The sequence below is a fragment of the Anabrus simplex genome, chromosome 5 (genome assembly GCF_040414725.1).
Source record: "Anabrus simplex isolate iqAnaSimp1 chromosome 5, ASM4041472v1, whole genome shotgun sequence".
NCBI lineage: Eukaryota > Metazoa > Arthropoda > Insecta > Orthoptera > Tettigoniidae > Anabrus > Anabrus simplex.
This window is the reverse complement of record NC_090269.1, coordinates 85263616-85282798: the sequence shown is the minus strand read 5'-3', so window position 1 is coordinate 85282798 and position 19183 is coordinate 85263616. Positions and strand designations below refer to the sequence as shown.

Below are 19183 nucleotides of genomic sequence, written 5' to 3'. Positions count from 1 at the left end.
CTTCCCATTCCTAGCCATTTCCTGTCCATTATCGCTATAAGACTTATCTGTGTCGGTACAACGTAAAGCATCTTATAAATATAAAAAAAGATTAAATGAAAATAATGTTACTGTTTTTTACGTCGGAGACGCGAATGTGCCAGAAATGTGACCCGCAGGAATTCTTTTACGTGCCGGTAAATCTATCGACACGAGGATGATGTTAAAGAGTAAGACACTTCATTACTTACTTAAAGAGTAAATATACCGACCTCGATAGCTGCAGTCGCTTATGTGCGACCTGTTTCCAGCGTTCGGGAGATAGTGGGTTTGAACCCCAATCTCGGCAGCCCTGAAGATGGTTTTGCGTGGTTAGGACAGTACGAAGTTTAACTCTGACTCTTCCGCACAACAGTCCACTCAGCATTATGCCACGAACTGTACCTGCGAGTGATATTATCTCTGGTCTTCACGGTGAGCTTGGCCCACATTTCCAGAACTCTGAACCAACGAAGGAGAATTTGCGGTATTTGTAAAGTTCCAAGATGCTGGGAGTAGCGGGTATTATCTGAAATGTAGGAAGAAGACTATCTTTGAACGTGACTGCCGGTAATACATACAGAGCACCTTCTTGCCAGCAGCAAACTTCCCCTAATTGCAAGGAGGGAGAGAGATTGCAAGTAACAGAATCCCCTAGAGAGATATCACGCAAAGTTTTGAGCCAGTAATCCCTTCCCAAACGTAGAAAATGTTCCCCAAAGTATGGGAACACGTTAACTGTAGACGTGTAAAGCTTTTCTGATGGCCGACAAAGTGTCTACCTTCCTTTATCCCCAGTCGAACAGGAATCGATTTAGTTCTCCCCCTGGTGCTCGACAGTAACTAGTGCTGATAATAATAATAATAATAATAATAATAATAATAATAATAATAATAATAATAATAATAATAATAATAATAATTGTACCGGGCGGTACACCTCCACTCCGCTAATTTAAAATGTGCGCCTGTGGAAACTCCTCTGCTGGAGGAAGTCTGAACTTTATTTACCCTATTAATTTTCTAGTTTCTCAGAAGATGTCACCACCGGGAAATTTTTGAGTTTGTGAACTGTGTCATTTACGACGTACTTTTGTTTTACTTGAAGTAAGAAGTGTGAACTTTCTCTTCTAGAGGACACCACTGAAAAACTACAATAGTGCACCCTAGTGGGAAGAAAAATAACTGTTCTTTGGAGAAAATTTTATTTCAAAAGTTTGTTCTTTGTTAAATTTCTTTCTGTTATTGTTTAAGTTGGCTGTATACCCCTCTCTTTCCCCTTGTTTTGCATTTGACCAATCCCGAATTTCTGGTATTAATTTCTGACCAATCATAGGTATCTTCCCCCAACTTGAATATGTTTCTATACCCTAGCCAATAAAAAGTTTGTGGGAGGGTGTTTTCTTTCCCCTAACACCTAGAACCTTCCGCGAGAGGATATAAACTGCTGATTTTTGGGTCTCCGGGCCACTTCTGTTCCATCTTTCAGTGTATTAAGTACATAGCAGGAGGCGGGAAGCGCCTCTTTCTCCGGCAGCGGTCAACAATAAGGTAATGGCCGATTAATAAATTCTTTCTTTGCTAGCTCAGCAGTTTAACTCTCGGGGCGGGTGCGAAGCGTTCCTCCATGTAACCTTTTCCTAAAATGTAACGATCTTTTCTTCTATTCTATTTTAAGCTGCATATTGGGATAGAGAGTGCTAACCCTCTCGAGCTCCCACTCACATTGTCTTGAGGTGAACTTATTTTCTTAACCTATTCTTCGATAATGTAAATCAAATTGCTCTTTTCTAAAGTCACCTCGGTAGTATGGGATTAGCCCTTGTATTAACGGCCTAGCGCCAAGTATGTCTTAATCTAGTGTATTAGGAGTGCAAGTTCGCCTCCTCTCAAATTGTTATTTTAGAGGTCATTTAATTAACATTCTTTTCGTTTAATAGACCTCAGTAGATTGGGTATTTTACCCCTGTTTATGTCCGTTGAGGACAGCTTGAAGGTGAAGTTTGGTGTGGCCTGGGAGAGGCTTAAATTTGAGAGCGAGTGGCTCTTTTGAAAATTGTATGTTGTATGCCTCGAGGAGGCTTTTCAGTGTAATTTGGAGCAAGGGCTCCTAGGTATGAATGGGGTTTTCTGCCCCTCTGTTAAAACTTGTGTTTGGGGTAAAACTGAGCTGATTGCCCAAGCATTGTGAACTCGGGGCGCGAAGCCCAAATTCTGTAAATATTGTAACTACCTTATTTGACTTCCTATTGTGTACCTGCCATGCTTGTTACTTATTTATTTTGAAAAGAAAATATAACCGTATTAAATTTTAAATTTACCTTACAGGCACTATAATTTCGTAGCTTGAGATCCATTCACACCCGCACCTTCTTTCACCTCTACCTACCGCTAAAACTCGGTAACAATAATAATATACTGTATGTAAATAAGTAGAAGCCTCCGTGGCTCAGGCGGCAGCGCACCGGCCTCTCGCCGCTGGGTTCCGTGGTTCAAACCCCGGTCACTCCATGTGAGATTTTGTACTGGACAAAGCTGAGGTGGACAAGTTTTTCTCCTTCCTTGTCATATTTCATTCCAGCAACACTATCCAGTATCATTTAATTTCATCTGTCAGTCATTAATCATTACCCCAGAGGTGTGCGACAGGCTTCGGCAGCCGGCACAATTCATATCCTCTCCGCTAGATGGGGGCTTTTATCACGTCATTCGTGACCCGATCGAATGACTGGAAGCAGGCTGTGGATTTTCATTTTACATTTTCATTTCATATCTGTAAATAAGTACAGGCCGAAAATCGCAAAAATTTTGAGGAAGAAGCTAGACTGACCTTAGAAGATAGCGGATGCCTTGATAATATTAAGAATACCTGACGCAGCTTAAGAAATACTTTTCAAAACATATATTCATTGTACTGGTAGAATGTTTTGCTGTAGAATGAGTTTCCTTGAAATGAACGTTTATGACATTCGGCGAGCAAGGTGATCCAAAGACGATTAATATGATTTTTAAGAAAAAGGAAGTCAAGGACAAAATCAGCACAGAATCTCACTGGTGTCAGATAAATATCAGTAAAACAGAAGCTCAGGCATGTTAAGGTTATATTGTTGTTGTTGTTGTTGTTGTTGCGTTGTGTGCATCATGCTTCTTGATCACCTTTCCAAGGACAGTTGGTGGTAGTGATTACTTTTTAAGAGGAAGTACATTTTTGCAGCCGCCCTTTATTGTCACTAATCAGAGCGAATATTGGAAGACTACCGATAATTTGAAAAATTGAGGTATCGACAAAAGAAAGACAAAGGTCTCAAAGGGCCTTAAAAACAAAGAATTCCCTAGACCTCGCAAGTCTAATACCGTCGGAGTCGGAAGACAACAAGGGTGGACCAAGGGAGGTCGGATAGGAAAGATGAAACTGAGGAGCCTGACACAAGTAGAAACAATGCCAGACACAGCTAGCTAGGGAAATTGTGGTCACCAATCCACGCTCAGAACCCCCGTCCCCACATTTGGTCTCCTTTCACGACAGGCTGGGTTGTATTCTACCATCCTCACATACAGAGGGACATTCCAAGTGTGTGTGTGTGTGTGTGTGTGTGTGTGTGTACTCATATGTGTAATAATAATAGGAAGATGAGGAGGAAGAAGGAGAAGAAGAAATGCCGGGCTGAGCAGCTAGGACGGTAGAGCGTTGGCCTTCAGAGCCCATCTTAGCAGGTTCGATCCTGGCTCAATCCGGTGGTATTTGAAGGTGTTATAACACGTCAGCCTCGCGTCGGTAGATTTGCTGGCACGGCAAAGAACTCCTGCGGGACAAAATTTTGCCACCTCGGCGTTTCCGAAAACCGTAAAAAAATAGTGGGACGTAAAACCAATAAGAGTATTATTTAATAATATTAATAATAATCGCATGGTGTAGACATTCCGAAGTGGTGGTATCTAGCCGGCCTGCTTACCAATTTCGACATCACGATTGTGTTCCCCTCTGGGTGGAAGCAGTAGAACAGTACGCAAGATATATCCTGCCTGTCGTAAGAGGTGATTGGAAGGGTCCTTATAGGTTCTTAATTTAGGAGCGTGGGCTGGAGGCTATGGGGCTGACTTCTGACATTGGTTCCACTCACTTGTGTCAGGTTCCTCACTTTCGTCTGTCTCATCCGACCTCCACTAGTCACCTCACTTTCTTTTCCGACCCCGAGGGTACAACAGTATTCGAGACCTAGGATCTTTCATTTTCACGCCCTTCATGGCCCTTGACTTTGATTTCATTTTTCGAAGTGTCGGATCTCTTCCATTTTTGTCCTTCTGATTAGTGTTAGTAGAAGATTGTTGCACAGTTATACTTCCACTTAAAACAATCACCGCCACCACCACCATCCAGTTTTACTACTATATATCTACTAAAGTTTTCGTTCCCCACCCTGAAGAGGTGGGGCGGGCCACCTAGAAGGTAACGCCTTCTCTCTGGCCTGTACTGCTATTTAGTTACGAAAGCGGAATTCTACTGTAACGTTTACTGTATGAGAGTGCGCAACAATGATACGGAGTGTCAAACGTTTTGGCCGTCCTTTAATAATCCTCTACCTCAGACGGGATCATGAGTCGGACACTATACCACTGACCTACCAAGGCAGATTTAGGGTGAAGCAGTATGGAAGTGCTACAACGATGTGTTAATTACTAACAGTTTTGAAGATTTATTTGTGTTGTTGTTAGGATAAACAGTAGATGTTTTTGATGCTATCAGGTCACAAATTTGTTAACTTTCCAACTAAGGAAACGGGTGGGGACACTAACATTAATTAGTAGTTAGGGCCAATAACGAGACCGGTTGTGTAATTGGTGCCAGGAAGCAACTGAACTTACCATATCTGTGAAGTCTTTGTCTAACGCATCAATTAGAGAAGCGCTCAAAGACAGGCTGTAATCAAACGCTTGGCATATTAATTATCTCATCCTCATACGTCACGTGTCGAGTGTGCTGGAGCCTTCCTTTACAGAAAACTCATTACTCAGCGAGGAGTTTCAGTCCTTCAATGACGTGCCATAGCCACCTGTCTAGGTAATCAGGTAGGGAGTACATGGCCTCCACAGACGCAGCCCACGTAACAGATGATACTTTCTATCAAAGGGTGGAGAGCTCTCTTCAACTCTCTCCAACAGATGGATGACAAAAATTCCGAGAGGTCATCTAGCTATGAATAGAGGGATTTCCTAAAAATGACTGCTGAAGTCCAGCCAGTCAGGTCCAGAGATGGGAAAATATTTTGGAACTCTTCCAGACTCGGAACTGTTCTTAACATGAACAGTACGCCGTAAAGTCATCTTCCTGAATAACAGTATGCGAATCGCCGGCACTCCAATGGGACTCGTCTAGCAATATCCTGTATCGAAATAACAGTGTTACGTATCGCCTGCAGTCCAGCGGGATTGGTCTATAGCTCATTCCACGTTAAGAAAACAGTATTGCTCTTATGGACTTACAAGGAGTGAACACAACCGCTCTGAGACGTCCATAATTCCTCGTGATTAAGGGATGTTATACTGTACTTAGTAACATATTACGCAAGACGGATAAATAGAATAAGGCATTTTTGCCCCTGAGTAATTAAAATAACTACATAACATCTTATTTTTCATAAATATATTTGTAGGGGGGAAGCACAATGGCAGGAACAGCCATCGCTTCGTTGCCTCCATTTTCTTTCTTCTGTGTTGCTCTGGTACAAGGCCTCGTGTAGTCCCTCACTCTGTGAATCACTGGTAGCTCACTTCAGCAGTGAAGTAATCTACAGTATTTGTTTGTTGCATATGTGTATTTAGGCTTTAAATCAGTGCGTACTTCTCTTGCGTTGAGTGAGAGTTGGTTGTATATTGTACAGTGTTTGCGTGTGTTCTATTATTTTCCTACTGTACAGAAGTTGTTACTGAAGATTTTGTTGTTGTGGTGTGCAGCGATACGTCATTCCATAACTTGTATTGATAGAAATTGGCTGTGTGTTTTATTAGTACTTAGTTTTGTAATTTACCTGTTCTTTCTTCTGAAGCGCATTTCAATTTTACCATATTTCTACGAATGCATTTAATTTTTACTATTGTTTCTTTGAGCGATACGACAGCACAGTAGTACCCCGCCTTGCCTGGGGAAATGACGAATAACAACCGGCGTCACTTGTGACTGGAGGATGTAAGTTCTTCACAAATCCAAATCTATCGTACTGACATCCGATCTGTTGTACTGTAAGGCTGTGAATGTTGGCTTACTACGACTGAGGCAGAGCGTCAACTTGGCGTAATCAGGACGAAGATGCTGAAGTGAACAGCAGGTGTCATTTAACTGGATCGCATCTCAAACGATACCATCAGGAAAAGATTTGGTGTTGCTCCGATTCCAAATAAAGTGCACGGAAGTCGTCTACGATTGTTTGGATAGGTATTAAGGACAGGATACAGGATACAGCCGATACTACCATGAAGACGGGTTACACATTGGAAGTCGTTGGTAGAATACCAAAGGGATGAGCAAAATGACAATGGACCGATATTTTTCGCATTGATCTAAAGACGTTAATCTCCACCCTGACGTGGCCTAGGAAAGAATTAAATGGAGATAACAAATCCATGTAGCGGAATCCCCACAAAGAGGGACACAATTAAGATGATGATTTCTGGATTTGTTTCATGTTTTTCTTCTTCCTGGACTCTTTCCTAATAACTTGGGTTTGGTGCTATATGAGGATTTGGCTCCGTTTATGACACCAAACTTATGCAGAGCGATGTAATCATCATTGCCAAATTTTTTGGTGGTGGTGGGGGTGGCGGTGTGTTGTGCTGTTTTGTGTGTATAAGACACTGTAATCAGTGGAATACGCCAAGCTGAAATAGATTTTTTTTAAAGTCGCAACGACACAGAAAGCCTTTGGGCGACGATGGGACAGAAAAGGGCTATAACTAGGAAGGAAATGACCATGGTCATAATTAAGGTGCAGTCCCAGCATTTTCTTCGTGTGAGAATGTGGAAACCAAGTTCAGAGCTGGCGGAAGTATGAACTTCAGAATATGTTTCACAGTTGTGTTTCTGCCGGGCAGATTGGCATTACGATATTCAAAGGAGGAAGGTGTCTAAGCTGGGTTGAAATGGTTTCTTACTGACATTTCGAAAACGTTCAGCTTTATTTGAAATGTTTCAAAGATTTCATTTGGAACATTTTATGTCCTGACAGCTTATTTGATATAACACCCTTTAAGGGGGATATTCACTAACTTAAATTTTTGTCCTTAAGCGGAAAATTTCGCTGGCATTGAAATATTTTTAAGTGATCATGAGGATAGTGATGGCTGTAGCCGAGCAAGATGGCCGTGCGGTTAGGGGCGTGCAGCTGTGAGCTTGCATTCGGGAGATAGTGGGTTCGAAACTCTACCGTCGAAGGTCCCTGAAGATGGTTTTGCGTGATTTCTGAATTTCACACCAGGCAAATGCTGGGGCTGTACCATAATTAAGGCCACGGCTAATTCCTTCCTTCTCCTAGCCGTTTCGTAACCCATCGTCACCATAGGACCTATCTGTGTCGGTGCGACGTAAGGCAAATTGTAAAGAAAACTGGTTGTATCCGTGACTGAATTCGTAAGGTGAATAACCCCGTAATCATTTGCTTTTTAAAACAGGAAGATAATGAAGATGAAATGTAAAAAACACTTGAAGGAACGATAATTCGAAGAAGGCGAGTGAAATGGATTACAAAGGATTTGGGGAGGGTTGGGCACCCCAGGCTTCGTAAGTTCTAATATCGCAGAGGCAGAGAAAGAAATGTGATGGCCTACAATATCTGAATTCCCTAACTGATCAACGGTAACATAACAGTGAGTGAGTGTTGTTTATTTGAGGTGTGTTATGTTTCTTAATGCTGTCACTCACCTCCTTTAGATAACATTGCTCCTGCAATTGTAAAAAGACGGGTACAACAGATACTAATTTTTCGCACACCCTGTACGTCCTCTCTCATTGTTCCCAGTGGTGCGCAACAGGTACTCTCGCCATGTTACAATATCCTATTATTGTCCGCCCCGCCCTTGGACAGTGTACTAACACTGTCGACTCAGTCCATTAGCAAAAAGGCAACTGGCTAAAGGTAAACTTGTTACTGCTAAGCTGATATGGCGAAGTTTGCGAAATAGTCTTCGTTGTATCGACCCGTTCAGAATCCGACAGGACGCAAGTCTCTTCTTCAATACAGTAAGTAAAAAAGTATATGTACATGACCAATCAGGAGAGAAACAGTACTCAAATATATTCTCTATGGGTAAACTTTTCTCTTACTTTGATGATGTTGGTATATTTTTATCATCATACTTCAGGTTTAAATGAGATTCTGAAGGTGATCTGGGTCAGATACCGAGAATCAGTAGTGGCGACACTCCTAATCCTGCAGTTAAGCAAGATCGGGCATGGTCGGTACCCGGATGGGTGACCACCCAGGACTACCACCTGCCACTGAAACACACATAATTCCTTAAAAACGAACACAACAGCCATGGTTAAACACAACGCGAAGCTTATCATTGCAAATAACTTTTTATTAACAGTCTTTTTTCTACGAATGCCAATATATCAATTAACATTTATTACTATTATTATTAATGCTATTATTATTATTATTATTATTATTATTATTATTATTATTATTATTATTATTATTATCATCATCATCATCAATATTAGCCAATTTATATTTATTATCCTTATACCTATTTTCTGAGCATCCAGGTGAGAATCGCTAAAGCGAAACCGGTACCGGAACTCATTTAAAATTACTGATCATTTGGATGGCGGTTAGGGGTTGAGAGCGAGAGGGGCTACTGCCACTTTGTGGAGAAAACATTATATTTGAATTCCATTTTATCCGGCTGAAACTAGAAATTATTAAAAAAAAGCAATTTGTACAAGCCATGTTGTCTTATCAGCTAATTCTTTCCATATTTTTTTAAATTATTAGTAAAATGCGCAAAGAAATATTGTTCGTCGCGGCTAACCGATTTGCATAGCGCCACAGCAAGTACTGGAGACTCTGCATGTGCTGTGAGCAAGGGTAGCAGGGGTGTATTCTTTGCCACGGTCATGGACATTTGTCTGGCAGTCTGTTAGTTTCTTGGTGTGTAAGGAAATACTGAATGATTTTTAAAGGTATAATCACGCCGCATTTTTATTTAATTGCAATGCATATGTCTTCTTTCTTTTTCTACCGCTCTTCCCACATCTGTGGGTTCGCGGGTGCGAACTGTGTCGCACATGTGGATTTAGCCCTGTTTTTATGGCCGGATGCCCTTCCTGACGCCAACCCTACACGGAGGGATGAAATCACTATTGCGTGCTTCTGTGGTGGTTGGTAGTGTAGTGTGTTGTCTGAATATGAAGAGGAAAGTGTTGGGACAAACACAAACACCCAGTACCCAGGCCAGAAGAATTAATCAGAGGTGATTAAAATCCCCGATGCAGCCTGGAATCGAACCCGGGACTCTCTGAACCGAAGGCCTCAACGCTGACCATTCAGATAATGAGTCGGGCTGTAATACATGTGTAATATTGTGAAAGTTTATTGTATAATATTGACTCAAAATCTAAAAAAATTAACTATTAATACCGCACTGAATTTGATAAATTTCCAAACTTTTCAACTCTGTCGACGATCAAAATTCGCTCCGAGAGCATTAAAAAACTTACTGTAGCAGCCGCTCTCTCCCACAAACCCGTGTACTTGTTGTCTGTACACTGTTTTTGCCTTCCCCACTTCTAATTCCCAATCACCTCTTCTGATGAGAATGAAGAATTATCTACAATCCGTATAAAAATCAGTTTGCTGTGATAATTGTGTGCTATGGAAAAGAAGCAGCAATCCATAAAGGAGTGAGGCAAGGCTGCATTATTCCCTCTTCCTCTTCAATATTTATATAGAACAGGGGGTAAAGCAAATCAAAGAGGAATTTGGAAAGGGAATCACATTTCAAGGAGAGGAAATCAAAACCCTAAAATTTGCCGATGATATTGTTTCTTTATCTGAGACTGCAGAAGATCCGGATAAAATGCTGATTGGTATGCATACAATCTTGGAGACGGAGGTCAAGATGAAAATTAAAAGTAATGGAGTGCAGTCGTACGAAGTCAGATGATGGAGGAAATATCAGATTAGGAAATGAAGTCTTAAAGGAAATAGATGAACATTGTTACTTAGGAAGTAAAACAACTAATGATGGCAAAAGTAAGGAGGACATAAAATGCAGACTAGCAAAAGCAAGGAAAGCCTTTCTTAAGAAAAGAAAGTTGGTCACTTCAAACACTGATATAGGAATTAGAAATATTTATTTGAAGACTTTCGTCTGGATATGGAGCACGGGCTCCCATATGACAGTTTCCAGAGGGGGGGCCCAGACCTTGGGGTACGTAGTAATTTTAATATTTTGGAAGATGAATGGCGATTTGTATTCTGCGGTCCAATAACCCACGGTATCCGCTGCCTATTGGTGGTGGACGGTACGTAATACTGACTTTTAAATCATTTTCTTGAAAGGAAAGCACCTGACTACATTAGATTTTTGCCTTTCCCTGAGAGCTAGAGGGGGGGCCGCGACCCCACCTTGCTCCATGGTATGGGCGCCCTTGATATGGCGGTGAAACTTGAACAGAGAATAGAAGCTTTTGAAATGTGGTATCAGAGAAGAATACTGAAGGTGAGATAGATCGAATTACGAATGAAGGGTAGTGAATCGAATTGGTGAGAGGAGATCGATTTGGCAAAATTTGACGAGAAGAAGAAATGGAATGATAGGACACATCTTAAGACACCCAGGACTTGTTCAGTTAGTTTTTGAAGGAAGTGTAGCTGGTAATAACGATAGAGGTAGACCAAAGTGTAAAGATGACAAGCAGATTAAAGCGGAGATGCAGCAATTGCGTAGAAATGGAAAGGTCAGCACAGGATAAGATGTCAAAGAGAATTGCATCAAACCAGTCTATGGACTGATGACTCAACAACAACAATGACAACAGAGTTAACCATAACATGTTAAGAAAGCTGGGCACAAAGTGAGTTGCAGAGTTCCTTTCAAATCGGTTAACGAATCCAATAGGTTTTCTACTTCCAATAGGCAATCCGAAGTTATTTAAAAGGAAATGTTTAATGTGGTACACAAATATGTAAAAAGTAGATTTTACTAACGTAAGAATTTAATAATTAGCTCTTAACTATCAATAAGGATACAAAATTATAGAGGTTAAGTAAATTAATTTTAGTGACTTTTAGAAATATATGTAAAAATGATTTTATGTACATTATTCTGTAAATTGTATAAAGCTGTTGTATAATATGGTTTGGCATAATAGCAGGCTTCATAGCCTGAGCCCCGCCATATAAGAAAGGCAATAAACTAAACTAAACTAAACTAAACTAAACTAAACTAAACTACTAGAGCCAATGAGTGCAGTCCAGTCAATGTAATAAATTTGTTCACCTTCCTTTAACGTGTCAAAGGAAATGGAGGGAAAAAACAGAGGAACTTCATTCGAATAAATAACAATAAAAATTAAAAATGAAGATATGAGCTACTGTGAGACTGGCAGCTTTGTTAGAAAGGCACCTTTAACACTTGAGTCTAGGGAATGTCGAAGGAGCAGCCATCATCGGCTTTGCTCGTGACTGCTCGAGAAACCTCGGCGTTTAGCACCTCCTACCTATCATGGCGATTTCGCGCCACGTGTGGAGCAGGAGAAGAAGAAGAAGCTTTGTTTTGCTGTCAGGCATTGTCGAGCGCGTGGAGCCGCTCCCACGTTTTAAAGTATGAATTTCTTTCATTCTTGAGCAATAGTACAAATAAAATCTGTCCCTCCAGACGCCGTACATGTTTGTATAACTTTAAAGCCTAGAGTTTTAAGTACGGTACTTAACTATATTTTTAAAGCGTTTTCAAGTCCCTAAAAAATAATCAGGCGGCAAGATTGAACAAGGAACGTTACCGGTACTTGTTTAAAATTGATAAAGTAAATAATGATTTTTGCTTCTTTCTATTACAATAGTTGAATGTTAATACTGATAGTAATACTAATAAAACTCAATAAGGATTTCACTTTGTTCGAATCCTTGGCTGTGACCGTCATTTCAGAAGGTCCCGGATTTGTTTTCCATCCGGATCGAAGATTTTAATCACGCCTAATTACTTCTGGCTCATAGACTGGGTGTTAGTGTTTGTTCCACCACTTTTCTCTTAATATTCCGACAACACACTGAGCCTCCCTGTCACAGACGGCAGCCCGTCGGCCTCTCACCGCTGGAAAACGTGGTTCAAATCCCGGTCACCCCATGAGGGATTTGTGCTGGACAAAGCAGAGGCAGGACAGGTTTTTCTCCGGGTACTTACGTTTTTTTCCTGTCATCTTTCATTCCAGCAACACTCTCCATTCTCATTTCATAGTATCTATAAGTCATTAATAAATCACCTTGGGAGTGGCGATCCCATCGTACTAATAGCCTAAATATGCTTAATTCATTTCATCCTTGATCCGGTCAAGGAAAACAGAAGGTAGCTTTTTAAATTCAGACAACACACACTGCACTCCCAACCACCACAGAAACTGCAATAGTGATTACTAGACTTCGGATATTTAGATGTTAAAAGGTCATTTTAGCTGCCTAAAAGACTGTCAAGTAGTTTCTAAAATACTTTTAGGCAGCTTCAATTGTACGTATTTTGACAGGCATTAAGTTAATTAAAATACCATACTTATTTTGCTAAATTGATAATCACTACTGATCTGCATTTAGAGCAGTCATCCAGGTGGCAGATTCCCTACCTGTTGATTTCCTAGCCTTTTCTTAAAGGATTGCAAAGAAATTGGAAATTTATTGAACATCTCCCTTGGTAAGTAATTCCAATCCCTAACTCCCCTTCCTATAAACAAATTTTTGCCCCAATTTGTCCTCTTGAATTCCAACTTTATCTTCATATTGTGATCTTCCCTACTTTTAAAGACAAGACACCACTCAAACTTATTCGTCTATTGATGTCCTCCCACGCCATCTCTCCCCTGACAGCTCGGGACATACCATTTAGTCGAGCAGCTCGTCCGTCTCCTTTCTCCCAAGTCTTCCCAGCTCAAATTTTGCAACATTCTTGCAACGCTACTCTTTTGTTGGAAATTGCCCAGAACAGATCGAGCTGTTTTTCTTTGGATTCTTGCCAGTTCTTGAATCAAGTAATCCTGTCGAGAGTCCCATACACTGGAACCATACTCTAGTTGCAGCCTTAACAGAGACTTCGTGGGCTGAATGGTCAGCGTAATGGCCTTCGGTTCAGAGGGCCCTGGGTTCGATTCCCGGCCGGGCTGGGGATTTTAACATTCACTGGTTAATTTCAATGGCCCAGGGACTGGGTGTTTGTGCTGTCCCCAACATCCCTGCAAATCACACATAACACTATCCTCCGCCATAACAACACGCAGTAACCTACACATGGCAGATGCCGCCCACGCACATCGGAGGGTCTGCATTTCATGGGCTGCACTCGGCTAGAAATAGCAAACACGAAATTAAAAAAAACAGAGACTTATATGCCCTCTCCTTTTACATCCTTACAACAACCCCTAAATACCTTCATAACCAAGTGGAGAGATGGGTACCCTTTAGTTACAATCATATTTATGTGATTACCCTAATGAAGATCTTTCCTTAATTTAAGACCTAGGTATTTACAATGATCCCCAATGGGAACTTTCATCTCAACAACCCAGTAATTGAAAATGAGGACTTTTCCTATTTTTGAAAGTCACAACCTGGCTTTTAACCCCGTTTATCATCATACCATTGCCTACTGTCCATCTCACAACATTATCGAGGTCATTTTGCAGTTGCCCACAATCTTGTAACTTATTTATTACTCTGTACAGAATAACATCACCTGCAAAAAGCCTCATCTTTGATTCCACTTCTTTACACATATCATATAAGAAACCGTAAAAGTCTAATAATACTGCCTTGAGGAATTCCCCTCTTAATTATTACAGAGACAGATAAAGCTCCGTCTACTGTAATTCTCTGAGTCCTATTTTCTAGAAACAGAGCCACCCATTCAGTCACTCTTTTCTCAAGTCCAATTGCACTCATTTTTGCCAGTAGTCTCCCATGATCCACCCTATCAAATGCCCACCATAGGTCAATCGTGATACAGTCCAACTGGCCTCCTGAATCCAGGATATCTGCTATATTTTGCTGGAATCCTGCAAGCTGAGCTTCAGTGGAACAACCTTTCCTAAACCCAAACTGCCTTCTATCAAACCAGTTATTAATTTTTCAAACATGTCTTTTATAATTAGAAACATTGCTTTCCCAACGTTTACATGCAATGCATGTCAAACTGAATGGACTGTAATTTTTAGCTTTATGTCTATCACCCTCTCCTTTATACACAGGGGCTACTATAGCGACTCTCCATTCATTTGGTATAGCTCCTAAATGCAAACAATAATCAAATAAGTACTTCAGACATGGTACTATATCCAACCCATTGTCTTTAGCATATCCCCTGAAACCTTATGAATTCTAGCTGCTTTTCTAGTTTTCAACTTTTGTATCTTACTGTAAATGTCATTCTTGTCCTAGGTAAATTTTAACACTTCTTTAGTATCACTTACCTCCTCTGTCTGCACATTATCCTTGGAACCAACAATCTTTACATATTGCTGACTGAATACTTCTGCCTTTTGAAGATCCTCGCATACACACTCTCCTTGTTCATTAATGATTCCTGGAACCTGTTTCTGCCTTAAAGTACCTATACATACTCTTCCATTCTTCACTAAAATTGTATGGCTGTCAATTATGCTGACTTCTTTGCTAGATTCAATTTCCTAGTAAGTTCCTTCAATTTCTCCTTACTTCCAGAGCCATTTCTAACTCAATCTCTTTCCAACTTGCATCTCCTTCCTAGTCTCTTTACTTCTTTGTTATACCGTAATATAGTGGATCTTTACCATTCCTTACCACTTTTAAAGGTACAAACCTATTTTCACATTCCTCAACAATTGCTTTAAACCCATCCCAGAGTCTGTTTACATTTTTATTTACCGTTTCCCACCAATCATAGTTACTTATTAAAAACTCCCTCATGCCTGTTTTATCAGCCATATGGTACTGCTTAATAGTCCTAATTTTTATATCTTCCTTTCTTACACATTTATTTTTAACTAGCTGACCCGACAAATGTTGTTCTGTCAAAAATAAATTACAATGGAAGGAACTCGAATTCAGTCTGTACTGCACGCAAAAATCAGAATATGCAAATGATTACGTTATCAACATCGAATGAGTTAATTTTCTACTGCTACCAAAAGTTAATAACAAACTACTGGAAAAATGTAATTTCATTACCTGCAATATGAATATCTTGATTGTGAATAAGGAAATGCTGAAATAGGTCACAGCATATCACTACCTAGAAATTACCCTGATAGACTAACATAGATGTGAACTGTTCAGCAGGTCTATATTTTTTGGATATTTGTAAGGAAATATATGGAATCTGTTCTTGTTCCTGAAACTAATGAGTACAATGGATCTGGTGGTGGAATCAATGGCACTAATTTCATTTTGCCATTTGCGCAACACAATCCAGAGGCTTCATTTTTGTATTTCATTGCCTTACAATATTGGCACACTGAGTTCATAGATACAATAGCAACGCACTGGTAGGCACTGTAGTCAATCGAAACATCGTAACTGAAAGCAGCTCGATTCAAAGTTGCAAGATTATTAGCTGAACGACGCGCTGCACGGGTTTGTAATATCCCAATCCTTTCAGTTTCATTTCACTCTTCACGTTGTTGTGCAGTTCGATTAAACTGAAAATTAGCTTGGCTTGTAGTATGTGGAGTTCTTCGACCAAAGTTGCTTCGCCCGCGTCTAATAGGCGGCATGAGTCTTGAAATGAGTATACTGTACATGGAAGCACACACAAAATAAACCACTCAACCGAAGAAATAGATGAACTTGTTTGTTGAGAATCAAATATTTAAAAACAATCAGGATAGACAAAGGTCTCCAACTATAACAAAACACAACACTGCATGCGACTATCTGGAGAGCGTATATTTGGGAGATCCGTACCAGCAGTCGAGCCAGCCAGCGGATAATATAGTGGATCTTTACCATTCCTTACTACCTTTAAAGGTACAAACCTATTTTTACATTCCTCAACAATTGTTTTATATATATTAAATTGGCACCGTTGGCGACGGGGGCCGGGCCCGCTACTGAGGGCACCGCTGACGACGGGCTGCGCTAACGTTAGCCTTGCTCGCAGACGGATTTCAGTTGTACTATAAGGTAGGGGAAATTGGGCAGAGTTAAAAGGTCACTTCTAGAAAGCTTTCTTGCATAATTTAAAGAGTATTAATACCCCGCGTAGGTATATAAGGACATCACACTCTCCTCAGCTTCATTATGTCTGCATTAACACCACCTTTGAGCTGGTTCGTTCAAAGTGCCGAGTTGGCGGAGCTGCCGATTGACTGATGTGAAAATGGGAAACTACGGAAAACCATCTTCACGGCTGCTGACAGTGGGGTTCAAACCCACTATCTCCCGGATGCGAGCTCACAGCTGCGCGCTCCTAACCGCATGGCCAACTCGCCCGTTAATAAGTTAATTGATATAGGCTACTACTATACTACTTATTTGTGTGATTTTTTAAATTCCTACAACACCCTAACAGGATGAAAATTGCTGGTTATTACTGCAAACAGAATAACGCACAAGAATTAAACAATTCTTAACTGCAGTTAATAACTCGTTACGGGGAAATAAACAACTTTATTCACCTCTTTGCTGCAAACGTCACAGGAGCAACTCCTGTAACCACTTTTTAATTAAAGACGAGTTGTAACCTGACACTTTCAGCATAATTCATACACTGAACAAACGGAAACACCAAAATATTCTCACAGAATGAAATGCAGTTCTTTTCCCCAGAAGTCAACGGATACTGTGTCATCTTCTGCCTTGTGACAAACTACGGGAGTGTTCACTGCAGGAGGTTCTTAAGGCATTTCGGAGAGAGTGGTTTATAGCTTCCCGATTTTAAAATTTTCGTAAAGACTGAACATAAGCCAGCAAATATTTTATTTTCTCGAAATATACTGAAAGGCATTTTTAACCGATTTAGGGATAAAAATAAGAATTATATAGGTTTTAACGTCAATTCAGACATTTTTAAGCACAATAGGAGTACAGTTTCTAAATAAATACATGAAACGTGTATATACAACTTCATTTTTAGTCATTTCTTCAAGAACAAAATACGTCTTTCCCTAAAATCTGAGGGCTGGTGATTACATCCCTCCACAGAGTTGGCGCCATGAAGCGAGACATGCCACACCCCCGAATCCACATATATGGGAAAAGCAGTAAGAGGAGAAGAAGAATATTTTTTGTTTTATATATTTTATTTTAAATTTTTCATCAAATAATATATAAACATAAATTTCTTCATTTTCACAAAAAACAGGAAATTTATAACTAATCAGTAGCTAACAAACAATTTAACCACCTAAAACAAAAAATCAAGGACAACTTACATAAAGGTAATACTACTGTACAGTAATTGTGGGTAAAACTGAAGACAGCATTTTTTCAGAGATGATAAATTCAATATTGTCAAGAAAGACCGCACTAATACCATCCAAAAGAATCTCAAATAAATACTCAAAAATCCTCAGTTCTTGTTAAATGAACAGCAGACACTGCAATTGATTAACATGAACCCCAAAATACCAACTGCAAGAGCACACCTTAAAATACACAATATAAACAGGGCCAATGACTTTCGATGTGACGCCTCTTTAAACAACAAGCATCATCCTCATCATCAAAATAAACATACCGGACTTGTGTCTAGGAGCAGCCATAATCGGCTTTAATAGACTTCTGCAGTGTTTTGGGGGTCCACTTCATGAAATAGTGAATTAGTTATGTGAATTAACTGCTTTATTGCACATTGCAGTGAACTTTTTATGCTTGCACAATGGACAATTTCGTATGTAGTGAGTGTAATAAATTTTTCAATTATAGGAAAACTTTAAATCATCACGTAAGAACAAAGCACACTAACAAAAATCCTAAATTTTCGTGCGATTTGTGTAGTTTTACCTCTCACACAAAATACAATTTAGAACGACATAAAAATTCACAACATAAGACTGCGAAGTGTGAACAACCTCAAGTAAAATGTCCGCTTTGTGTAGAAGAATGTGCTACAAAATCCGATATGGTGGCACATTTTATTAATTTTCATGAGATTCGTATCGCAAAGGAAAGTTTAAAATTTGCGAATGAAGAGGATTTCCTTAAGTGGAAACGTGAAAAAGAAAATTAGCAAGTGTGTGAATTTGTTGTATGTCGCTCCAAGTACGAATGTAAAGATGGTTCCTCTAAAATGAAATACAGGTGCCACAGGGATGGGACCTTTAACTCAAGGGGTAATCATGAGCGTCACCAGAAAGTACTTGGAAGCAACAAGATAAGTGGTCATTGTCCAGCAAATATTGATGTTACTTTTCAGTCTGGAGAAGTGCATGTTTCATTTTGTGCAACTCATGTAGGCCACCAAGAAGAGTTAGGTCGCATGAGATTATCGCTGTCGGAAAGAAATGACTTAGCGAGGAAGATTGCGATGAAAATTCCTTTCGATAGAATCCTTGTTGAGGTTAGAGATTCTATTGGTGAAACTGACATTGAACGCATTCATTTTTTGACCAGAAAAGATCTATTTAACATTGAGCAAGACTACAATTTAAAATCTGAAGCTGTGCGGCATGAGAATGATTGTACGAGTGTCGAAGCATGGATTCGTGAAATGGACGAACGTGGAGGAATAGTACGCTTTTACAAGGGTCAAGACATGTCTTCTATGCTGTACCCTCAATTAAAACCAGAGGACTTCGTTCTAATTATAATGCATGAGGCGCAGCAAGAAACGTTACTACGATACGGCGACAAGTTCACTTGTATTGACAGCACACATGGTTTAAATAAGTACGAATTTGAACTAACTACCCTCCTAGTCGTAGATGGCAAGTTCCAAGGATTTCCATGCGCGTTCATGCTATCAAATAGGACGGATGCATTTGTGA

The 19183-nt window shown here is 40.0% G+C and overlaps 1 protein-coding gene across 1 annotated transcript in view; it reads left to right on the top strand.

Moving 5' to 3' along the window:
- Window positions 1–19183, top strand: part of Ccn — a 1015103-nt gene that overhangs the window by 216058 nt on the left and 779862 nt on the right. The gene's annotated exons all lie outside the window — the stretch shown is intronic.